Below are 13,914 nucleotides of genomic sequence, written 5' to 3'. Positions count from 1 at the left end.
TGCTAGGTTTGAAGAACTGGCAGGGGTTTAGCAAGAGCACACCATCACATGAGGTAAGACTTTAGAGTTCTTCAGTTTCTGGTTTTGGTTTTTGAGCTATGGTGTTTAAGTAGAATCTGATGGGAACTTTAGGGAATTCAAGACAAAGGTTGAGGGAGAGCAAGCTAAGGAGGTGTAGAGGTTGTCTTGAAATCGAAACCCCATTAAAGGTATGAATTCTGAGCTTTTAACTCTGATGTTTTGACTGGTTTCAGCTGGGTTTCTGAACTTAGGGTCATCTATGGTGAATTTTGGGATTAGAGATGCATGTGATTGGGTTTTGAGTATTTGGGGTGTTTGGGATGAGTGGAGTATGTTCATAAGGTTGTTTTTGAGTTTGGTAAGGGTTTGGAGAAGTTTTGGTTGAGTTTGGTTCGAGGAAATCGCAGGAAGGGAAATTTGGAGTTTGCCTGTCTGTGACTAGCGCTACAGCGCTAGCCTTTGGGCGCTATAGCGCAAGGCCAAGTTTTCTGGGGGAGTTTGGTTCTACTTGTAGCGCTGTAGCGCAATCCTAAGAGCACTGTAGCGCCCTCCTAAGAGCGCTGTAGCGCTGCCCTGTTTCCAGAAAGGGATTTTAGGGTTATTTGCAAGGTTTTTTGGCCAAGGGTTTGGGGTTTGGTTCCACCACATTGTTTGGTGGAACTAGGACTTCTCGAGGACTCGGGATTGGTCCCGAGGCTAGGTTTTGGACTTGAGGTTTGGTGATGACTTTGACCTATGATTGTGTTTAGGTGAGCGCTAGGGCTCGAGAGGGATCGTGCTCAAGGAGTCAAGTGATCAAAGCTAGAGAATCGAAAGGTAAGAAAGCTGCACCTGATTATGTGGCTAGGTTGGGACTAAGTGTTCCCCATGTTTGTATGCATTGTTATGTGAATGTGATTAACCATGTGGACACAATGGGACTAAGAGCTCCCTATATTTGTACATCATGTCATGAGATGGTATTATTATGCCATGGGACATACGATAACCGGCCTAAGGGTGTCGGAATCAATATTTGCGCACAGGGCGCGGCTCGGCCACTGGTAGCTAAGGCAGCTTATATATCACTGAGCTCCGTTAAGCTGGCCGGAGTTAGTGAGTACTACACTGGGGGCGGCCTAAGTGAGCCGAAGATAGTGTGTTAAATAGAGGGTGCGACTAAGGGCGCCGACCCTGAATACCATTTGATGGATGTGATAATTTGTTGATTATGAACGTGGATGTTGTGTTATGGATATGATTGGTTGACCGTCTAGATGAAAAATTGTTTATCTGCTGAGTGTTATCACTGATTGGGTAAATGCTTTGAATTGTTGAATTCCTGGTTGTGCATTGTGGAATATTTGATTAAATATGCTGATCTTGCTATGATGTCATGCTTTCTTGCTGGGCCTCGGCTCACGGCTGCTACGTGGAGCAGGTAAAGGCAAAGGTAGGCTGAATCAACCATGAGTTGGAGAGCTCTGGGGGCGAGGGGTACATTGTCAGCTGCTCGGCCACCACGGTCGAGGAATTGTACAGGGACGGAAACCTAAAATGTATATTTTTCCATTAGAGTGGCTTGAATTATTTGTAACTCTTGGAATTTGCTGTAACTAAGTCGTCTAAACCCTGTTTAAGTTTCCATGTATTAAATTGTCATTTTTAATGAAAGTAGCCTGTTTATGACCAAAATCTTTTATTCCTAACCCGTTGATGACATTGAATTCACATTTTGTTTAAATGACTTGATTAGAAAGTCTTGCACTACTTTAAACACACAGTGTAACGGTCTTGGTTAACCAGGGCGTTACATGGGCCGCATCATGGTGGATGTAGGGTCGCGGCCCTTAAGAGCATTTTTGGCGAAAAATGAGATTTTGTCTTAGGGAATCAAACCTTAGGCCTCGGGATCATTTCTACTACCCGGTTTAGTAGGATTCGATGTCCCGAAGGCTAGGTTTTGGTCCGGGAGGCTTTTATTGATGGAATCCCATATTTGGTTATGACTAGGTGACCGTTAAAGAATCAAAGGATCGATCGTTCTCAAGGGTCGCTCATTTGCTATTTCTCGCTCGAACCAGAGGTAAGTAAACTGCACCCAGTATATGATGCATGTGTTGTACGAGAAACATGTGGCTAGGGCATGCCATGAATGTTGAATATGAGATTGATCAGAGCTTGAGTCTCTGTGTTTGTGCATGATCCTAATTATGCTAGCAATTGTTATGTAAGCATGTTGAATTCCCTACGTTCAGATATTTAACATATGATATATGCCTGGTAGCATTGCTTACTTGTGTGTGGCAATGACTTACTAGTCAGAATCGACAATGGTGTCAGAACTGGCTATGAAGCTGTGACTTACCAGTCAAGTTTGACAGCGGTACTGAGCATTGGTCGTGTGTTTTTGACCTATGAGTCAAGAGCGGCATAAGCATCATGAACACAAAGCCGAAAAGATTATATCTAATCGACATCTGCATTGAATGACTCATCATGAGCATTAATGCCGGACCGACCTCAAGTTCGATGAAAACTAAAACCGCTTGTTTAGTGTAGAGGCTAGTTACTTAGAGCCAAAGCTGGAAAGGCTAAGGTAACCTACACATCACATGGCTAGGAGGGTATGGGACCTCCGAGGTATACTTATTAGTAATCTGATCTAGATAGACTTATCAATCATCTAACTGGGATAGACTTATTTGTCATCCATATTAAGATAGACTTATCAGTCATCTAACTAAGATAGGTTTATCAGTCATCTACACAGAGATAGACTTACTAGTCATCTAAAATGAGAATGACTTTTTAGTCAACTAATTAGAGAGACTTATTAGTTGTATACCTCAGAGAGACTTATTAGTCATCTACCTCAGAGCGAGAGACTTACTAGTCATCTACTCAGAGTGTGGGACTCCATAACCATTTATTTATACCTACTTCCATGCATGAGTAGGGTTATTACTGCTAGGCATGCCTATTATGACTTAGTAACATGTTATTACTTTTTCATGAGCATATTAAGTTTTCTTGTTGAGCTTCGGCTCAAGGGTGCTATGTGGTGCAGGTATAGGCAAAAGAAAGCTAGACCATCCTTGAGTTGGAGAGCTTAGGTGACGATGTGTACATATGCAGTTGCTCGACCACCGCGGCCTAGGGTTTAAAGAGGAACTAGGGTAAAACCCTATTTTGCCGCTTAGGTCGGCTGGTTGTGAATCTTTTGTTGTAATTAACCTTTAAATTATTTTTTGGGATCCCAATGCATATGGTAAATGATTTAATGAAACGTTATATCTTAACCAAATTTTTTAACCCTAAACCGCTAATCATACTTAGTTACACGATTATGGCCTAATGACTCGATTAGTGAGTTTAGCACTGTTTAAAATGCACACCGTAACAGTCCCTGGAGTTTAGGGCGTTACACTTGGTCTTGGGGGAAGTAACCAAGAGAGTTAGGTTTGCAATTTTAGGGCTCGACTTGGTGGGGTGGCTCAAAGAGCCACCAAACCACCAATTCACTAAGGCTCATGCATGCAAGGCAGCAGGGCGTAGTTGGCCACGCAAGGCGCGATGGGAGCCAAGAGGCTTGGTTGGGGGCGAAAAAGGCACCGAGACGCATGGGTGCGTGCGCCAGTGGACACGAGAGGAACGCCAGAGGCACTAGGCAACCATGTGGTTAGGCACCTGGTGCGCATGGATGCGATTGGTAGGGTTCGCAAGGCTTGTGCGAAAGGAGCCTGCGCTCGGGCTAGGGCATGCTGTGAGTGTCTCGGCACCCTTTGGGGCTCGAGGCTCAGGAGAACACTTTTGCAATTAATCATACTATTGCAAAAAATTAAATTACAAAAAATCCTATGCCCTATATGGCTTAGGATGTTGTAGATCTAAAAAATTAAGAACAATTCCTAAACTCAAAACACCATATAATTAACGACTCTTAAGAATATACATTCACCAAAAAAAATATCCATACATTCATCACATGTTACAATAATATAAGAATGCATATTATAAGCACACAGTAACTAATGCATGCAGAAATTAATGACCGCTCTAGTACCAATTGTTGGTAACTGGTTCACCATGTGCACATCAGAAAGCACAAGGTGTTGGGCCCAGAGATTTCAAAAAATTTAATTTAAAAAAACTTTAAATAATCAGATCCATTAACATGAAAACCATTAATCATAGAGAAATAAAAAGATGAGGACTTACCAGTTCAAGAACTATCGAGAATCCTTGATATCTTTTTGTATCTCCAACGAACATCCAATCCAAAGTAATTCTTCAAAATACTCAGACCAAGATCTTCCAATATGTCTCTCAACACCTCAAGACGTGTGTGGGCACGTAGAGTTATGGTAGGGAAAAAATTCTTATTCACAAGATATTCTTAGCACATGAAATCTTGGAATTTTAGGTCTCAGACAGTTTTCAGAGATAACAAAATGTTACGAATTATTTTCTTTCTCTTTTTTCAATGTTCTGTATCACATATATCTCTTGAAAACTATATTTCTGATAAAATTATAAAATAAATTAGTTAAATTCAAAATTTAAAATTTAAACTATAAATCTATTCTTAAATTAATAAATAAAAGAAAAATATCAAGATTCAAACTTGAGCTTGTTACAAGTTGTTCACGCCAACAACAGTCCTTGGACTGTGATTGGCATGCAGCATCCCTAATTTTAGGGATGTGTTACAACCAATTTTTTTTAAATATAATTAATAATTTATTTATTCAAAAATATCTAAACCTGATAATTTATTTATCAAATTAATTAAATAATAAATATCATTTCAAATTCAAATCCAATTTGAATTATGAGAAATATCTTTTTACATTATTTAAATAAATAAAACTAATTAACTCAAAATTAGTTATCTTATTTATTTAAATGCTATTTTTCGAAAATGCCATTTTATTTAAAAAAATTATTTTTGAAAAATATAATTAATTAATTTACTAATTTTTTAATTTGTCTCAATTACATATTTTACCATGAAGAACAACTTTCTTCCAAATATGTCATTTTCCTAATTTTTCTCAATTTCAACTCTTACCTTGAATAGTGCGATAGAGCCATCTCGAGAACCTGTAGACCTATAATTTCAAGCTCCAATAAATTTAGATTATTAATTAAAACTCTTTAATATAATAACCTTAATTTATTAATCTCAATATTATTCCACTAAAAATATTAGATTGCACTCTTGTAATTATAGACATTTACTTATTGAGTACTTTTAAACATATAAAAAGTGTCTATAGATTTAATAACTACATACAATTTCATCCTCTATTAAGTGTTCATAATTAAAGTAGGAATTGATCATCATTTAACCTATTTAATTATATCTTGTTTCCTTAAGTACCATTAACTTTACTAGTGAAGGTTAATTCGTAAAATGAATTATGAATTTGAGCTGAATAACTTATCAGTTACGAAGCTAACCCTTAAGAGAACCATTATTTAAATCCTCAAGGAAAAGTATACATTCCATATTTGTATATTATGTCCCCAACAATTTACATCAATGAGTTCTCAAAACAAAAGTTTTTAGCCTGATAATTCTGACAAACCATAACGAGTGAATCAAATAACTCATATGACATAAACAAGAGTTCATAATAACTTCATGAATAAGTTCAACTTGTATATGATTATCTTATTGATATGTTTAATTGATACTTATAAAGTAAACTGTATTATTAAGTATTAATAACATATCGGGTCATGTTCATGTATAACCACTTTATACAAAGTACCTCCACTAAGATGTCCTACTACATGAGTAATCCGGATCTAAATTACATGTATTCATAATACTAGTGAACCGTACTTATAGTATTTTATCCAAAGATTCCATATAACTTTGTTTTACTGCGAACTGTTTAAATTTGTTCCCGACAATCTTAATCCTCCTGTACAAATACAAGATCGTAGTCACAATAATGAATTTGGGAATTTTCTTATATTCATATAATATTATTCTAATAATAATACTTAACAAGAAACATATGCAAAAAATCCATTTCAATTATTTATTTCATAAAACATTGTTCAAAACATATGCTTTAAAGGACATTAATCCCAACATATGGAACTCCTGTTATCCACAAGGATTCGAGCTACCATCTTGTTTGAAATCTAGCTCTCGATTACCAACCTATCGGGGTGGGAGAAGTGAACCCTCCGAGCATTGTCCTCATCAGCATTGTTCAGGTCCTATGCATATCAAATCTGTGATTCCCTTTATGTCCCTCACAGGTGGGGTCCTCCAAATATTGCCCCTACTATATCATTAACTGATTGAGGGTCCATGGGCTAGTTGCTGCAGTGCAGCTGGTACTTGGCCTTGAGCCTAAGGAGGCGCCACCTGTTATGGATGAGGCTGAACTACGATCGAAGCCTAGGGAGGGCGTGCTTTAGCCCCGGCATACTGGTGCAAGTGCCCTAACTAGATGAGATTCTCATTCTCATCTTGAAGTTTTCTTCACTCATTGGTGTGGTGTCCAGCGTCATTGTGAAATTTGCAAAAATTAGAAGTGTTCTTTCACTTTGTGTCGCTTCGGATGGGTTTGGGCCTCCGGTAGTAGAATTTCTTCTCTTTGGTGATAATTGTTCTCTCGAGTATGCACCAAGTCAGTGTACTCAGAATATAATGACAAGTGTACTTCTCCTCAGGACTGTCAGTACTCTAGGGCTTCTTTTTTCCTCGGCCATTTCCCCCACTCTTACTCTTGCTTGTACCCTCACTAGACGTAACTGGGCAGGAGTTGCTGCTTAAGCAGCGAAGGCAGGCTGAAAAGCACTAAACCCAATGAGATATGCTCCATACTTGGTCGGCATGACAATGTAGTTGGCCTGAAGGGCAACGGGACTCTATGGTGGGGCACACATTACACTCATTTTATCAAGAGTGTATGGCAAGAATTAAGGACCTAGTATTGTGGCAGTATGGACAATAGGAGCTAGAAAGGAAATTAGTCCTCCAAAATCTCCAATCTGGGAGTCTTCCCAATGAATGTATTCTTGGGCATGAAGAATGAAGTCGTCAATCCTATGGCATCCGCGTCTCTGTAGGTCGTCCCATAGTGGAGAACCTGGTCGGATGCCAGCTTGTAAGGCAATCAACTGCTGGCCATCATCGACCTTCTTGGTCCTCGCATCCTCCTCCTTCAGCGCTTTATGAATGCTTTAAGGGTCTCCAAAGGCCCTTGCTTGATGTTGGCCAATGCATTGACCTCAAAGTGCACTTTCCGAGAAACTATAAATTTCCTTCGAAAGGTGTTGTAATAGGAATGGATTGATCTAGGCCGATGCTTCTTGAACTATTCATCTGCAGGTCCCGTAAAAGTTAACGGTAAGAACATGGCATCTTGCATCAACAGAGAATCAGTGTACTGACATCAATATGATAAACATTGATAGATTGTTGAAGGGGTCCATGGCTTTGCTGTAGGGAGTGATGTCTGGCATCTTGAAGCCATGAGGTAACAATGTTTCGACAATGTGTGGGGCACACGACTCCCCCTCATCATCCTCCGAGTCAGAGTCTTGTCCTTGCCTTCGAGCCATCTTTAATATGATATTTTTTAAACTTTCCAATTCTCCACGGAGAAGATCATGATTGGCATTTCATGTCAGATATGCCCTCAAGTCAAGCACACCTTTGAGCATTAAGATTGTCTTGGAGGTCTGATTAAGGTTGTGGTTTTCTCTCGGGGAGGTCCTCGGGAGCAGCTCCATTCCTGCGAGCATTCAAGTTGTCTCACAAGTCAGGTTGTGCATTGCAGTGACAGCCATCCTCGAGAAAACCCACTTTTGTTTCCCTCCTCGGAGTTGATGTATTCGTTGTTAATCGAGACACTGACTCCTTGTCCTCGGTTCATGGAGACTTCACACTTGTTGTCTCCTCGCCTAGGGTTTCCGGAGGGCTGGCTAGGCATTGGTGGAACTCGTCCTCCAGGCCTTACGTGGTCTGTCGCAGCGCACCATGGCGGAAGGCCCTGGGCTTCATAGACACTGGCAGTATGGCGGTGTCCTTAGAGCGCATGAAATTTTGGGTAATTGGCCCTTCTCCAAACGTTAATAGGCTTGGAGGCCGAAAGAGTCATCTTTCTCTTCTGAGGGGACTCGACCTTCTCCTTCCCATGAGCTTGAGGTGCGGGGGGAGCTCTAGCTGGGTGCATAGGTGTCACGCCAGTTGGCGGATCTTGCACCATGTTAGCGTGGTCCTCGAGGGGCACACCTACTGGTTGGGCGGGTGGCACTCCATCTAGGTGCGCAGCTGGCTGCCTAGGTGGTACTTCGCCATGAGGGTCCACTTGCAATGCTTGAGCTATAAAACTAGCCTTCATGGCATTAACCATTTCCTGTAGGGTGGCGATACTACCCTCTTGGACCTCGATTTTTTGTTGTTGGGAGGTGATTTTGTTCCTAAGGTCCACCACTTCTGGTGGCTCCTCTGTTTGAAATGACTAAGAATACTCACTCTCATAGAAGTCGTATCTGTCCTCGTCATCGTAACCATTGTTCTCATCATAAACATCGTAATCGCTCATCTCCGTGTCGGCTGGTGGAGGTGGTGATCGGCTTGGTTCTCCTCCCAGAACAGTAGTGGGAGGAGGTAGTTCTTCTGTAACATTGCATCTGGTGTTCACGATTGCTGCAGCCCAAAGCTTTCTTCAAGCATTCAATGAAAGTACCAAAATATTGACTACCTTTTTTGCTAACAAATAATTAAACAAATGATTAAAGAAACACAGAAAGTGACATAAGGATTTACGTGGATCAGGTTATTAATTTGCCCTAGTCCACAAGTCAATTGTATTAGGATGAGAGAAACTTTGGGATTGAAGCTTCTATGGAGTTTTAAGCATCATTTTAGCAATGCTCTAAGTACAAAAAATCTCAGATCATTTACAATGTTTGCCCTAGCCCTATTTATAGATGGTTGATGAAAATTAACTATCTAATGAGGAGTTATCGCAATTATTCTCCCTTAATGAAGTATTAAATCAACAAGAAGTAATACATTCCAATAGACAATATGTGTGGTGGGCCCAGGCGTATTAGAATGAGCCAAATTACGAGGTTTTAGCCCCTACTTTTTGGGGTAGCACGTCTCTTACAACGTCAGGGGGTAATTGCACATTTTCCCATTTCAGATGGCATCGTGGCACATCTTGTTTATCGATTGTACAAACTCGACACCACGACTTGTGCAACAGTGAATCTCACACAATTGCTTGTGGTCCAAGGTCGTCGCGCTTGACATCTGGCACTCTATTCCAAGCCCGGAGGAGGAATTTCACTGGCCTGGGGGACTTGACCGAAGGAGAAGTGATTTGGAGAAGACATTCTGCATGTGGTTCTCAGGAAGTAGCCTTCCCTGAAGACAAGTTGATTCGGAGGAGGTGAACGGTCAATAAATGGCAAGGGTTTCCTTCCGGGGAGCTCCAGGCGAGCTCTTAGAGGCTTAACTAGCTTTTGCGTGAACTTAATTACTTCTAATGCATGCCACGTGGCACTTGGTTGAAACACAGACAACAAGTATTTTGAGTAAAAATCCCAAAAAGACTTAATAGAAGAAAATGATATAACTCAAACATATTAACTTTTGAACACAATAAGGAAATAAATTATATTAGGATCACAAAACACATAATTTCATCTCTAGCCTCACTAAGATAAAATCTAATCTAGCTTAATACTTATTCTCACAATTTCTAAAATGAAAATTTAAGAAAGAAAATGCAAGATAAAATTGTGAATTTTTTAAAACTACCCACTATTATTATTATTATTTATTAACTATAAATAGCCACATATTTTATTTTTTATGATTAATACCCACATTTAAAGACGGAGTGATAAAATACCCTTGTTTACAATTTTAGGTTTGTGGTTTACATTTATGAATGTGTGGTTTATATTTTTGGCATGTAATTTACATTTCAAAGCCTAGTGGTTTACATTTAAAATGATTATGATTCACATTTCAAATTCTTGTTGTTTACATTTCAAAAAATTGTGGTTTAAATTTGAAAGCGTATAATAGGCCTTGTGAATAATAAAGTGGGTATTACTTAATAATTTTAAAATTTTGGATAAAAATAGAAGGCACTAACTTAGTGTTTTGGAGACCCATTTGTAACATAGAATCATTAAGAAAAATAAAGTAGAAAGGAAAAACATTTTTTAAGTAAATACAAATAACTACACACTTTTTAATTTAAAAACTGAAGTAATTAAATCGATGTTAGAAAGCTGCCAGTTAGTCTTCAGCAGCAACATGTTGACAGACAAATGCCATATGTCGTGCATGCATTGGAGAGTAGAGCTGCAACTTTTGTGATGTATCACACGCATAGAAGGAGTTGCAGATCAGGGACCCACTCGTGTAGAAAAAGTTGCAGCTTGTAAGAGCAACCACAATGCAATAGATTACCTTGTGGCGCGTTGAGACTATAGTCTAACAACCAAACTAGAGAACCTCCTTGCAGTAACAATATTAAAGCCCTGTTTTTTTTTTTTTTTTTTATAATTGTTTATATATACCTATATATATTTATATATAATAGTCATATTTTTTACAAGTGTATTTTTTTTTTTCAAACAAATTATTTTTTTTCTATAAATATTCATCAACCTTATTTAATTTTCAGACCACCATTCATCCCTTCTTCTTCTTCAAATTTGTCTATCACAAAATTTTCTTTTCATACCAATAGATTCCCAAAATTCTCCACATACCAACTCCCAAAATCCAAAATTTCAATATTCTCAATTCAATCAAAATTTTCAAAATACTCATTCTACTAATTCCCAAAATCCAAATTTTCAATATTTTCAATTCAACAAAAGTTTTTTAAATTCTCAAACTTATCCCATGTCCTCTTACCATATCCAAAATTTTGGCTCTTTTGAGACGCCCCAATGGTTGAAGTATTGCATGGACCTATTTCTGAATGTTGGGTTTTATGCCCTAATAAAACCATGTTGGACATGTAATGCGATTTTATATTGTCAATAAAAATAGTAGAAATTAATTAGTTTGACAACCGTGTTTCTTGCTTGTTTTATTACATGATTATTGAAATAATACAAACATTTATAAAATACCGAACATATGGATAATTACAATTATAGTGACTAGGTCAAAGTGGATTATAGTTGTAATTATATGTTCAAAAGAACGAGTCCTAAGATTAGATCAGTGCGTTATATTTTCATAGATTAGACAATCTACGATATGATCTACTTACACATTTGAGGTGTGATGTCTTGTCCAAGTAGATAATATCAGATGTATTTGGTTACATCAAACTAGGACCGATATTGATTATTAATTGATAAATAAGTATCATTGTTATCGAATCTAATCAATGTCACAACGTTGATCATAGGTTAAGTCAACCTTAATTCTTAGTGATAATATTCTTCTAATTATATTATTTAAATCTTTTGACTTGTTCGTTACTAGCGTACCCTAAGGTCTAGCCCATACTTACATCTTGGAGATTTAGTAGTGTAATTGAGTGAGAGTATTATTCATAGATATGGAATCTATAACTTCTGTATGAGAAGTGAAAAGATGTTTTCCTAAATTTCATTGTTCAAAAGGTTAAATGATTGAGATCTCATTTCTTTAATTGAGTTCACGGAAATATCATTTATAAGGAACTTAGTGGGAGTTAAGGATAAAATACTGATGTGGGGTTAAATGGTAATTTGCACCCAGCTCATTAGTAAGTCATCGATAAAGGATTGACTGACTGTAATGGTTATAACAATGGATAACGTATTTATGGTTTGGAAAATACGTTCTATGAATTCAAGAGTTCAATTCTGAGTCTATAGTGTAGTCACGATGAATTAATAAGGTAGTGAAATTATTCGTAAATAAATTCACGCTGACTTATTGGAGCTTGGTTTTATAGATTCATGGTCCCCGCATCACCTTTGAGTAAATCATGTAAAATGTCTCAATTAATTGATTTAATTATCAATTAGGATTTTTAAAGTTGACTAGGTCGATGTTAGAAAATTTTACAGTGATATGAGATTTAGAGAATAAAAGAGAATCTTTGAGTAAATTTATTAATATTAATAAATTGGTTTCAATATAAATAAATAATATTAAATAAAGTTTCAAATTATAATTAGTTAATTTGAATAAGAATTAATTAATTAATTAAAATATAAATAGATAAAAATATTTTGAGTTTAGGCCCAATTGAGATTTAAATTGAAAATAAAAAGAGTGGGCCCAACTCTCATTTGTGGCAGCCCAAGGCTTTTATTTTTTGTTTATTAATTTTAATTAATTTACATTTAAGTTTAAATAAAGTCCATTAAGTTGTCTATATAAGGAATATGATATCTAGGGTTTTCATAAGGAAATCTCAGTTGATTCACTGGGTAAGTAAAAACCTAGACAATCTAATCATTTTTGCGAATAGTACCATTAAAGAAATTGTAGTTGACAAATATTTTAAATGAAATAAGTAATTGAATTGAATTACTATATATATATAGACTATGCTCAATATTATGTTGATAATATTAAGTAAACATCAGAAAATTCCAAAGTTCATCTATGTGGTCTTAATCTCATATTAGTATGAGAGGATCGAGATTGAGATAATGAACTTGAAATAGTTCATAGTAATATAAATTTATGGAATCTTTAGATTAATTACTACTAGTACGGTTCACTAGCATTATGAATACAGGTGACCTAAATCTGGGTCTCTAGTGTAGTAGGACACTTTAGTGAAGGTGCATTATATATAGTGATATATAGAACTGGACTAGATGTGATTTGTTAATACTTGTTTAAACACTATTTCGTAGTCTTAATCAAACACATCAAATGATGATCCTATACACGATGATCTTAATCCTGAGGTTACTATGAACTCCTATATATGTCATCTAATCTTTTGATTCATGCGTTAAGGTTTGTCGGACTGATGAGGCTGAGAACAATTGTTTTGGGGACTCAATGATATATATGGCTGGGGAGATAGCTTAACAGATATGGAATCTATACCTTCTTATAGATTGAATAATGGTTCCCTATTGGGTTGACTTTTGAGACTATAAAGGTTATGAGTGCTCACGTCGCAATCTTTTTGTGACACAACCTTCACTAGTAAAATCAATGGTACACTAGGAACTAGATATAATTAAAAGGGTAAAATGGTAATATAATTCATTTTTAATTATGAACCATTAATAGAGGATTAACGTTGTATGTAATGATTATATCAATGGACACTTTATTCTTTAATAAAGCACTATGTAAATATATGTCTATAATTATCAAGAGTTCAATCTCATATTTATATTGGAATAATCACGAGATTAATAAATATAATTATTTAATCAAAGAGCTTTGATTAATAATCCAATATTTATTGGAGATTGAAATTATAGGTCCATAGGTCCCTAGGGTGGCTCTATCAACATCATATCAATATAAGAGTTGATACATGGGTAAAACTATAATTTGGAGATTTGAGAAGAATTTTATTCTTCGGGCCTAATATACAATTATACGATCATTGAGGTCGAATAATTAATTATTAATATTTTAAAATATATATTTATTTAAATATTAAATTTTCGAAGTATATATAATAATAAATAAATTAATTTTTGAAATTAATTATTTTATTTGAGTGGGAGAGAATAAAAATGCTAATGCAAAATAGTTTTGATTTATTAATTTTTAAAAAGATGATGATAATGATGATCATTAATTTGAATTTTGAATTTAAAATTCAAATTTGAATTATGGTTGTGATCTTTTTCTTATAAAGATAATACCATATTTTATGGGAGGAATATATTTAAATAAATAAATAAAAGAAAATAGGAAAAATACAA

This window comes from Humulus lupulus, chromosome 7 (assembly GCF_963169125.1).
Source record: "Humulus lupulus chromosome 7, drHumLupu1.1, whole genome shotgun sequence".
Lineage (NCBI taxonomy): Eukaryota > Viridiplantae > Streptophyta > Magnoliopsida > Rosales > Cannabaceae > Humulus > Humulus lupulus.
Note: the sequence above shows the minus strand (reverse complement) of the source record.